Consider the following 12,297-nt stretch of genomic DNA (forward strand, 5'->3'; position numbering starts at 1 on the left):
GTAACTCGACAAGCTTCTAAATGGGACCAGAATTGGCTAATTCTGAGACCATTCGATATCCCAAAAGCACATCTTAGATCGTCATTTTGCAATTTGGATTCTTGATATTTCCAAATCGCGCGATCCAACGGAGATACTCATTACTCTGTCATTTGATGTTAGATTGGGAGGATTTTTGGTCATCTGAAAGGTACTTTTGTTGTCTTTCATTCCTTACTTGAATCGTCGTATTTTGAGACCATTTACATATCCGTAAGTGGGATCACAGTTGTCGGTCATGAATTTTTCCTTCATCTCCTTGTCCAATAGTAACCTTATTAACTCTCTCTCTAGTGGTCGAATTTAGACTATTTTGTGCTCATTGGAATGGTAACTCGACAAGCTTCCAAATGGGACAAGAATTGCCTAATTCTGAGACCGTCCGGTATCCCAAAAGCCCGTTGGAACTTTTCAATTGTCATTTTGCAATTTGGATTGTTAACATTTCCAAATCGCGTGATCCAACGGAGATGATCATAACTCCTTTGTTTGACGTCAGATTGGGTCAATTTTCGATCATTTGAAAGGTACTTTTGTGCTCTTTCATTCCTGTCTTGAATCGTTGTATTCCGAGGCCATTTGCGCATCGTAAGTGGGATCGCAGTTGTCCATCCTGAATTTTTACTTCATCTCCTTGTCCAATAGTAACCTTCATAACTCTTTCTTCCATGGTCAAATTTAGACTATTTTGACTTCATTGGAATGGTAACTCAACATGCTTTCAAATGGGACCAGAATTGGCTAATTCTGAGACCGTTCGATATTCCAAAAGCACATTTGAACTCTTCGATCGTCATTTTGCAATTTGGATTGTTAATCTTTCTAAATCGCGCGATGCAACGGAGATGCTCATAACTACCTTGTTTGATGTCGGATTGGATCGATATTTGGTCATCTGAAAGGTACTTTTGTGCTCTTTCATTCCTTACTTGAATCATCATATTTTGAGACCATTTTCGCATCTGTAAGTGGGATCACAGTTGTTGGTCTTGAATTTTACCTTCATCTCCTTGTCCAATAGTAACCTTCTTAACTCTCTCTCTCCAGTGGTCGAATTTAGACTATTTTGTGCTCATTGGAATGGTAACTTGACAAGCTTCCAAATGGGAATAGAATTGCCTAATTCTGAGACCGTTCGGTATCCCAAAAGCCCGTTGGAACTTTTCGATTGTCATTTTGCAATTTGGATTGTTAACATTTCCAAATCACGTGATCCAATGGAGATGCTCATAACTCCCTCGTTTGACATCGGATTGGGTCGATTTTCCGTCATCTGAAAGGTACTTTAGTGCTCTTTCATTCCTGACTTGAATCGTCGTATTCCGAGATCATTTGCGCATCCATAAGTGGGATTGCAGTCATTAGTCCTGAATGTTTCATTCATCTCCTTATCCAATAGTAACCTTCATAACTCTCTCTTGAGCTCATTGGAATGGTAACTCGACAAGCTTCCAAATGGGACCAGAATTGCCTAATTCTGAGACCGTTTGGTATCCCAAAAACCCGTTGGAACTCTTCAATCGTCATTTTGCAATTTCGATTGTTAACCTTTCCAAATTGCACGATGCAACGGAGATGCTCATAACTCCCCCGTTTGATGTCGGATTGGATCGATTTTTGGTCATCGTAAAGGTACTTTAGTGCTCTTTCATTCCTGACTTAAATCATCGTATTCCGAGACCATTTGAGCATCCGTAAGTGGGATCGCAGTCGTTGGTCCTGAATTTTTCCCTCATCTCCTTGTCCAATAGTAACCTTCATAACTCTCTCTTTAGTGGTCAAATTAGACTATTTTGAGCCCATTGGAATGGTAACTCGACAAGCATCCAAATCGGACCAGAATTGCCTAATTCTGAGACCGTTCGGTATCCCAAAAGCCCATTGGAACTCTTCGATTGTCATTTTGCAATTTTGATTGTTAATCTTTACAAATCGTGTGAGCCAATGGAGATGCTCATACTTCCCTCGTTTGATGTCGGATTGGGGTGATTTTTGGTCATCTGAAAGGTACTTTAGTGCTCTTTCATTCCTGACTTGAATCGTCATATTCAAAGCCCATTTGCGCATCCGTAAGTGGGATCGCAGTCGTCGTTCCTGAATTTTTCCCTCATCTCCTTGTCCAATAGTAACCTTCATAACTCTCTCTTTAGTGGTCAAATTAGACTATTTTGAGCTCATTGGAATGGTTACTCGACAAGCATCCAAATCGGACCAGAATTGCCTAATTCTGAGACCGTTCGGTATCCAAAAAGCCCGTTGAAACTCTTCGATTGTCATTTCGCAATTTTGATTGTTAATCTTTCCAAATCATGCGATCCAATGGAGATACTCATTACTCCCTCGTTTGATGACAGATTGGGTCGATTTTTGGTCATTTGAAAGGTACTTCTATGCCCTTTCATTCCTTACTTGAATCCTCGTATTTCGAGACCATTTGAGCATCCGTAAGTGGGATCACAGTCGTCGGTCCTGAATTTTTCCCTCATCTCCTTTTCCAATAGTAACCTTCATAACTCTCTCTTCAGTGGTCGAATTAAGACTATTTTGAGCTCATCGGAATGGTAACTCGACAAGCATCCAAATCGGACTAGAATTGCCTAATTCTGAGATCGTTCAGTATCCCAAAAGCACGTTGGAACTTTTCTATCGTCATTTTGCAATTTGGATTGTTAACCTTTCCAAATCGCGTGATCCAACTGAGATGCTCATAACTCCCTCGTTTGATGTCAGATTGGGTCGATTTTTGGTCATCATAAAGGTACTTTAGTGCTCTTTCATTCCGGACTTAAATCGTCTTATTCCGACACCATTTGTGCATCCGTAAGTGGGATCGCAGTCGTCGGTCCTGAATTTTTCCATTCATAACTCTCTCTTCAGTGGTCGAATTTAGACTATTTTGAGCTCATTGGAATGGCAACTCGACAAGCATCCAAATCGAACCAGAATTGCCTAATTCTGAGACCGTTCAGTATCCCAAAAGCCCGTTGGAACTCTTCGATCGTCATTTTGCAATTTGGATTGTTAATCTTACCAAATCGCGTAATCTAATGGAGATGCTCATAACTCCCTTGTTTGATGTCGGATTGGGGCAATTTTTGGTCATCTGAAAGGTACTATAGTGCTCTTTCATTCTTGACTTGAATCATCGTATTCTGAACCCATTTGCACATCTGTAAGTGGGATCGCAGTCGTCGGTCCTAAATTTTTCCGTCATCTCCTTGTCCAATAGTAACCTTCATAACTCTCTTTTCAGTGGTCGAATTTAGACTATTTTGAGCTCCTTGGAATGGTAACTCGACAAGCATCCAAATCGGACAAGAATTACCTAATTCTGAGACCGTTTGGTATCCCAAAAGCCCGTTGGAACTCTTCGATCATCATTTCGCAATTTGGATTGTTTATCTTTCCAAATTGAGTGATCCAATGGAGATGCTCATAACTGCCTCGTTTGATGTCGGATTGGGGTGATTTTTGTTCATCTGAAAGGTACTTTAGTTCTCTTTCATTCTTAACTTGAATCGTCGTATTTGGAGCCCATTTGTGCATCCGTAAGTGGGATCGCAGTCGTCGGTCCTGAATTTTTCCCTCATCTCCTGGTCCAATAGTAACCTTCATAACTCTCTCTTCAGTGGTCAAATTTAGACTATTTTGAGCTCATTGGAATGGTAACTCGACAAGCATCCAAATCGGACTAGAATTGCCTAATTCTGAGACCGTTCGGTATCCTAAAAGCCCGTTGGACCTTTCGTTCGTCATTTTACAATTTGGATTGTTAGCCTTTTCAAATCGCGTGATCTAACGGAGATGCTCATAACTCCCTCGTTTGATGTCGGATTGGATCGATTTTTGGTCATCGTAAAGGTACTTTAGTGCTCTTTCATTCTGGACTTAAATCGTCGTATTCCGAGACCATTTGTGCATCTGTAAGTGGGATTGCAGTCATCGGTCCTGAATTTTTACTTCATCTCCTATCCTAATAGTAACCTTCATAACTCTCTCTTTAGTGGTCGAATTTAGACTATTTTGAGCTCATTGGAATGGTAACTCGACAAGCTTCTAAATGGGACCAGAATTGGCTAATTCTGAGACCATTCGATATCCCAAAAGCACATCTGAACTCTTCGATCGTCATTTTGCAATTTGGATTCTTGATCTTTCCAAATCGCGTGATCCAACGGAGATACTCATTACTCCCTCATTTGATGTCAGATTGGGAGGATTTTTGGTCATCTGAAAGGTACTTTTGTGCTCTTTCATTCCTTACTTGAATCGTCGTATTTTGAGACCATTTGCGCATCCGTAAGTGGGATCACAGTTGTCGGTCCTGAATTTTTCCTTCATCTCCTTGTCCAATAGTAACCTTCATAACTCTCTCTCCAGTGGTCAAATTGAGACTATTTTGTGCTCATTGGAATGGTAACTCGACAAGCTTCCAAATGGGACCAGAATTGCCTAATTCTGAGACCGTTCGGTATCCCAAAAGCCCGTTGGAACTTTTCGATTGTCATTTTGCAATTTGGATTGTTAACATTTCCAAATCGTGTGATCCAACGGAGATGCTCATAACTCCCTCATTTGACGGCGGATTGGGTCGATTTTCGATCATCTGAAAGGTACTTTTGTGCTCTTTCATTCCTGGCTTGAATCGTTGTATTCCGAGGCCTTTGCGCATCCGTAAGTGGGATCGCAGTCGTCCGTCCTGAATTTTTACTTCATCTCCTTGTCCAATAGTAACCTTCATAACTCTTTCTTCCATGTCCAAATTTAGACTATTTTGACTTCATTGGAATGGTAACTCGACAAGCTTTCAAATGGGACTAGAATTGGCTAATTCTGAGACCGTTCGATATCCCAAAAGCACGTTTGAACTCTTCGATCGTCATTTTGCAATTTGGATTGTTAATCTTTCTAAATCGCGCGATGCAATGGAGATGCTCATAACTCCATCGTTTGATGTTGAATTGGGTTGATTTTTGGTCATCTGAAAGGCACTTTAGTGCTCTTTCATTCTTGACTTGAATCGTCGTATTCCGAGATCATTTGAGCATCCATAAGTGGGATTGCAGTCATCAGTCCTGAATGTTTCATTCATCTCCTTATCCAATAGTAACCTTCATAACTCTCTCTTCAGTGGTCGAATTTAGATCATTTTGAGCTCATTGGAATGGTAACTCGACAAGCTTCCAAATGGGACCAGAATTGCCAAATTCTGAGACCGTTTGGTATCCCAAAAGCCCGTTGGAACTTTTCGATCGTCATTTTACAATTTGGATTGGTAACCTTTCCAAATCACGCGATGCAAAGGAGATGCTCATAACTCCCTTGTTTGATGTCGGATTGGATCGATTTTTGGTCATCGTAAAGGTACTTTAGTGCTCTTTCATTCCTGACTTAAATCATCGTATTCCGAACCATTTGCGCATCCGTAAGTGGGATCGTAGTCGTCGGTCCTGAATTTTTCCCTCATCTCCTTTTCCAATAGTAACCTTCATAACTCTCTCTTTAGTGGTTGAATATAGACTATTTTGAGCTCATTGGAATGGTAACTCGACAAGCATCCAAATCGGACCAGAATTGCCTAATTCTGAGACCGTTCGGTATCCCAGAAGCCCGTTGGAACTCTTCGATTGTCATTTCGCAATTTTGATTGTTAATCTTGCTCAATCGTGCGATCCAACGGAGATGCTCATACTTCCCTCGTTTGATGTCGGATTGGGGCAATTTTTGGTCATCTGAAAGGTACTTTAGTGCTCTTTCATTCCTGACTTGAATCGTCATATTCAAAGTCCATTTGCGCATCCGTAAGTGGGATCACAGTCGTCGGTCCTGAATTTTTACTTCATCTCCTTGTCCAATAGTAACCTTCACAACTCTCTCTTTAGTGGTCGAATTTAGACTATTTTGAGCTCATTGGAATGGAAACTTGACAAGCTTCCAAATGGGACCAGAATTGGCTAATTCTGAGACCATTCGATATCCCAAAAGCACGTCTGAACTCTTCGATCGTCATTTTGCAATTTGGATTCCTGATCTTTCCAAATCGCGCGATCCGACGGAGATACTCATTACTCCCTCGTTTGATGTCAGATTGGGTCGATTTTTGGTCATTTGAAAGGTACTTCTGTGCTCTTTCATTCCTTACTTGAATCGTCGTATTTCGAGACCCCTGCGCATCCGTAAGTGGGATCGCAGTCGTCGGTCCTGAATTTTTCCCTCATCTCCTTTTCCAATAGTAACCTCCATAACTCTCTCTTCAGTGGTCCAATTAAGACTATTTTGAGCTCATCGGAATGGTAACTCGACAAGCATCCAAATCGGACTAGAATTGCCTAATTCCGAGATCGTTCGGTATCCCAAAAGCACGTTGGAACTTTTTGATCGTCATTTTGCAATTTGGATTGTTAACCTTTCCAAATCGTGATATCCAACTGAGATGATCATAACTCCCTCGTTTGATGTCGGATTGGGTCAATTTTTTATCATCATAAAGGTACTTTAGTGCTCTTTCATTCCGGACTTCAGTCGTTGTATTATCGGACAAGGAGATGAGGGAAAACTTCACCGTCAAATGAGGGATACTTACAGATGCGTAAATGGTCGTAGAATACGATGATTTAAGTCAGGAATGAAAGAGCACTAAAGTACCTTTACGATGACCAAAAATTGATCCAATCCGACATCAAACGAGGGAGTTATGAGCATCTCCATTGGATCACGCGATTTGAAAAGGTTAACAATCTAAATTGCAAAATGACGAGCGAAAAGTTCCAACGGGCTTTTAGGATACCAAATGGTCTTAGAATTAGGTAATTCTAGTCCGATTTGGATGCTTGTCGAGTTACCATTCCAAGGAGCTCAAAATAGTCTAAATTCGACCACTAAAGAGAGAGTTATGACGGTTACTATTAGAATAGGAGATGAAGTAAAAATTCAGGACCGACGACTGCGATCCCACTTACGGATGCGCAAATGGGCTTTGAATATGACGATTCAAGTCAGAATGAAAGTGCACTAAAGTACTTTTCAGATGACCAAAAATCACCCCAATCCGACATCAAACGAGGGAGTTATGAGCATCTCCGTTGGATTGCACGATTTGGAAAGATTAACAATCCAAATTGCAAAATGACAATAGAAGAGTTCCAACGGGATTTTGGGATACCGAACGATCTCAGAATTAGGCAATTCTGGTCCGATTTGGATGCTTGTCGAGTTACCATTCCAATGAGCTCAAAATAATCTAATTTGACCACTAAAGAGAGAGTTATGAAGGTTACTACTGGACAAGGAGATGAGGGAAAAATTCAGGACCGACGACTGCGATCCCACTTACAGATGCGCAAATGGTCTCAGAATACGATGATTTAAGTCAGGAATGAAAGAGCACTAAAGTACCTTTACGATGACCAAAAATCGATCCAATCCGACATCAAACGAGGGAGTTATGAGCATCTCCATTGGATCACGCGATTTAAAAAGGTTAACAATCCAAATTGCAAAATGACGAACAAAAAGTTCCAACGGGCTTTTAGGATACCGAACGGTCTCAGAATTAGGCAATTCTAGTCCGATTTGGTTGCTTGTCGAGTTACCATTCCAATGAGCTCAAAATAGTCTAAATTTGACCACTGAAGAGAGAGTTATGAAGGCTACTATTGGACTAGGAGATGAGGGAAAAATTCAGGACCGACGACTGCGAACCCACTTACGGATGCGCAAATGGGCTCGGAATACGATGATTCAAGTCAAGAATGAAAGAGCACTAAAGTACCTTTCAGATGACCAAAAATTGCCCAAATTCGACATCAAACGATGGAGTTATGAGCATCTCTGTTGGATCACGCGATTTGGAAAGATTTACAATCCAAATTGCAAAATGACGATCGAAGAGTTCCAACGGGCTTTTGGGATACCGAATGGTCTCAGAATTAGGCAATTCTGGTCCGATTTCGATGCTTATCGTGTTACCATTCCAATGAGCTCAAAATAGTCTAAATTCGACCACTGAAGAGAGAGTCATGAAGGGAAAAATTCAGGACTGACGATTGCGATCCCACTTACGGATGCGCAAATGGTCTCGGAATATGATGATTTAAGTCCGGAATGAAAGAGCACTAAAGTACCTTTATGATGACCAAAAATTGACCCAATCCGACATCAAACGAGGGAGTTATGAGCATCTCAGTTGGATCGCGCGATTTGGAAAGGTTCACAATCCAAATTGCAAAATGACGATCGAAGAGTTCAGACGTACTTTTGGGATATCGAACGGTGTCAAAATTAGCCAATTCTGTTCCCATTTGGAAGCTTGTCGAGTTACCATTCCAATGAGATCAAAATAGTCTAAATTGGACCACTAAAGAGAGAGTTATGAAGGTTACTATTGGACAAGGAGATGAGGGAAAAATTCAGGACCGACGATTGCGATCCCACTTACGGATGCGCAAATGGGCTCTGAATACGACGATTCAAGTCAGGAATGAAAGAGCACTAAAGTACCTTTCAGATGATCAAAAATTGACCCAATCCGACATCAAACGAGGGTGTTATGAGCATCTCCGTTGGATCACGCGATTTAGAAAGGTTAACAATCCAAATTGCAAAATGACGATCGTAAAGTTCCAACGGGTTTTTGGGATACCGAACGGTCTCAGAATTAGGCAATTCTGGTCCCATTTGGAAGCTTGTCGAGTTACCATTCCAATGAGCTCAAATAGTCTAAATTCGACCACTGAAGAGAGAGTTATGAAGTTTACTATTGGACAAGGAGATGAAGGAAAAATTACGGACCGACGACTGCGATCGCACTTACGGATGCGCAAATGGTCTCGGAAGACGACGATTCAAGTCAGGAATGAAAGAGCACTAAAGCACCTTTCAGATGTCCAAAAATTGACCCAATCTGACATCAAACGAAGGAGTTATGAGCATCTCCGTTGGATCGCGCGATTTGGAAAGATTCACAATCCAAATTGCAAAATGACGATCGAAGAGTTCAGACGTGCTTTTGGGATATCGAACGGTCTCAGAATTAGCCAATTCTGTTCCCCTTTGGAAGCTTCTCGAGTTACCATTCCAATGAGCTCAAAATAGTCTAAATTGGACCACTAAAGAGAGAGTTATGAAGGTTAGTATTGGACAAGGAGATGAAGGAAAAATTCAGGACCAACGACTGCGATCCCACTTACGGATGCGCAAATGGTCTCGGAATACGATGATTTAGGGCGGGAATGAAAGGGCACTAAAGTACCTTTCAGATGAACAAAAATCGGCCCAATCCGACATCAAATGAGGGAGTTATAAGCATCTCTGTTGGATCGTGCGATTTGGAAAGATTAACAATCAAAATTGCAAAATGACGATTGAAGAGTTCAGACGTGCTTTTGGGATATCGAATGGTCTTAGAATTAGCCAATTCTGGTCGCATTTGAAAGCTTATCGAGTTACCATTCCAATGAGCTCAAAATAGTCTAAATTCGGCCATGGAAGAAAATGTTATGAGATGAATAAAAATTCAGGACCGGCGACTGCGATCCCACTTACGGATGCGCCAATGGTCTCAGAAAACGACGATTCAAGTTAGGAATGAAAAAGCACTAAAGTACCTTCAGATGACCAAAAATTGACCCAATCCGAAATCAAATGAGGGAGTTATGAGCATCTCCGTTGGATCGTGCGATTTGGATCCAAATTGCAAAATGACGGTCGAAGAGTTCCAACGGGCTTTTGGGGTACTGAACGGTCTCAGAATCAGGCAATTCTGGTCCGATTTGGAAGCTTGTCGAGATACAATTCCATTGAACTCAAAATAGTCTAAATTCGACCACTGAAGAGAGAGTTATGAAGGGTACTATTGGACAAGGAGATGACAGAAATATTCAGGACACTTACAGATGCGCAAATGGTCTTGAAATATGACGATTCAAGTCAGGAATGAAAGAGTGCTAAAGTACCTTTCAGATGACCAAAAAAAGACCCAATCCTACATCAATCGAGGGAGTTATGAGCATCTCCATTGGATCGTGCGATTTGGAAAGATTAACAATCCAAATTGCAAAGCGACAATGGAAGAGTTCCAACAGGCTTTTGGGATACCGAACGGTCTCAAAATTAGGCAATTCTGGTCCCATTTGGAAGCTTGTCGAGTTACCATTCCAATGAGCTCAAAATAGTCTAAATTCGACCACTAAAGAGAGAGTTATGAAGGTTACTATTGGACAAGGAGATGAGGAAAAATTTCGGGACCCATGACTGTGATCCCACTTACGGATACGCAAATGGTCTGGGAATACAAAGGTTCAGTCAAGAATGAAAGATCTCTAAAGTACCTTTCAGATGACCAAAAATCGACCCAATCCGACATCAAACGAGGGAGTTATGAGCATCTTTGTTGGATCACGCAATTTGGAAAGATTAACAATCCAAATTGGAAAATGACGATCGAAGAGTTCTAATGGGCTTTTGGGATATCGAACGATCTCAGAATTACACAATTCTAGTCCCATTTGGAACCTTGTCGAGTTACCATTCCAATGAGCTCAAAATAGTCTAAATTCGACCATGGAAGAAAGAGTTATGAAGGTTACTATTGGACAAGTAGATAAAGTAAAAATTCAGAACAGGAGACTGTGATCCCACTTACAGATGCGCAATGATCTCAGAATACGACGATTCAAGTAGGAATGAAAGAGCACTGAAGTACCTTTCAGATGACCCAAAATTGACCCAATCCGACATCAAATGAGGGGAGTTATAGCATTTCCGTTAGATCGCGCGATTTGGAAAGATTTACAATCCAAATTGCAAAATGACGATCGAAGAGTTCAGACGTGCTTTTGGAATATCGAACAGTCTCAGAATTAGTCAATTCGGGTCCCATTTGGAAGCATGTCGAGTTACCATTCCAATGAGCTCAAAATACTCTAAATTCGACCACTGAAGAGAGAGTTATGAAGGTTACTATTGGACAAGGAGATGAAGTAAAAATTCACGACCGACGACCGCGATCCCACTTACGGTGCGCAAATGGCCTCGGAATATGACGATTCAATTTAGGAATGAAAGAGCACAAAAGTACCTTTCAGTTGACCGAAAATCGACCCAATCCGACATCAAACGAGGGAGTTATGAGCATCTCCGTTGGATCACGCGATATGGATAGGTTAACAATCCAAATTGCAAAATGACGATCGAAAAGTTCCAACAGGCTTTTAGGATACCGAACGGTCTCAGAATTAGGCATTTCTGGTCCCATTTGGAAGCTTGTCGAGTTACCATTCCAATGAGCACAAAATAGTCTAAATTCGACCACTGAAGAGAGAGTTATGAAGGTTACTATTGGGAAGGAGATGAAGGAAAAATTCAGGACTGACGACTGCAATCCCAATAACGGATGCGGAAATGATCCCGAATACGACGATTCAAGTCAGGAATGAAAGAGCACTAAAGTACCTTTCAGATGACCAAAAATTGACCCAATCCGACATCAAACGAGGGAGTTATGAGCATCTCCTTTGGATCACGTGATTTCGAAAGATTAACAATCCAAATTGCAAAATGACGATCGAAGAGTTCAGACGTGCTTTTAGGATATCGAATGGTCTCAGAATTAGCCAATTCAGGTCCCATTTGGAAGCTTGTCGAGTTACCATTCCAATGAGCTCAAAATAGTCTAAATTCGACCACTAAAGAGAGAGTTATGAAGGTTACTATTGGACAAGGAGATGAAGTAAAAATTCAGGACCGACGAGTGTGATCCCACTTACGGATGCGCAAATGGGCTCGGAATACGACGATTCAAGTCTGGAATGAAAGAGCACTAAAATACCTTTCAGATGACTAGAAATCGTCCCAATCCGACATCAAACGAGGGAGTTATGAGCATCTCGGTTGGATCGAGCGATTTGGAAAGATTAACAATCTAAATTGCTAAATGACAATCGAAGAGTTCCAACGGGCTTTTGGGATACCGAACGGTCTCAGAATTAGGCAATTCTGGTCCGATTTAGATGCTTGTCGAGTTACCATTCCAATGAGCTCAAAATAGTCTAAATTCGACCACTGAAGAGAGAGTTATGAAGGTTACTATTGGACAAGGAGATGAGGAAAAAATTTAGGACCGACGACTGCGATCCCACTTACGGATGCACAAATGAGCTCAGAATACGACGATTCAACTCAGGAATGAAAGAGCACTAAAGTACCTTTCAGATGACCAAAAATCGCCCCAATCCAACATCAAACGAGGGAGTTATGAGC

Source organism: Magnolia sinica, chromosome 13, assembly GCF_029962835.1.
Source record: "Magnolia sinica isolate HGM2019 chromosome 13, MsV1, whole genome shotgun sequence".
Lineage (NCBI taxonomy): Eukaryota > Viridiplantae > Streptophyta > Magnoliopsida > Magnoliales > Magnoliaceae > Magnolia > Magnolia sinica.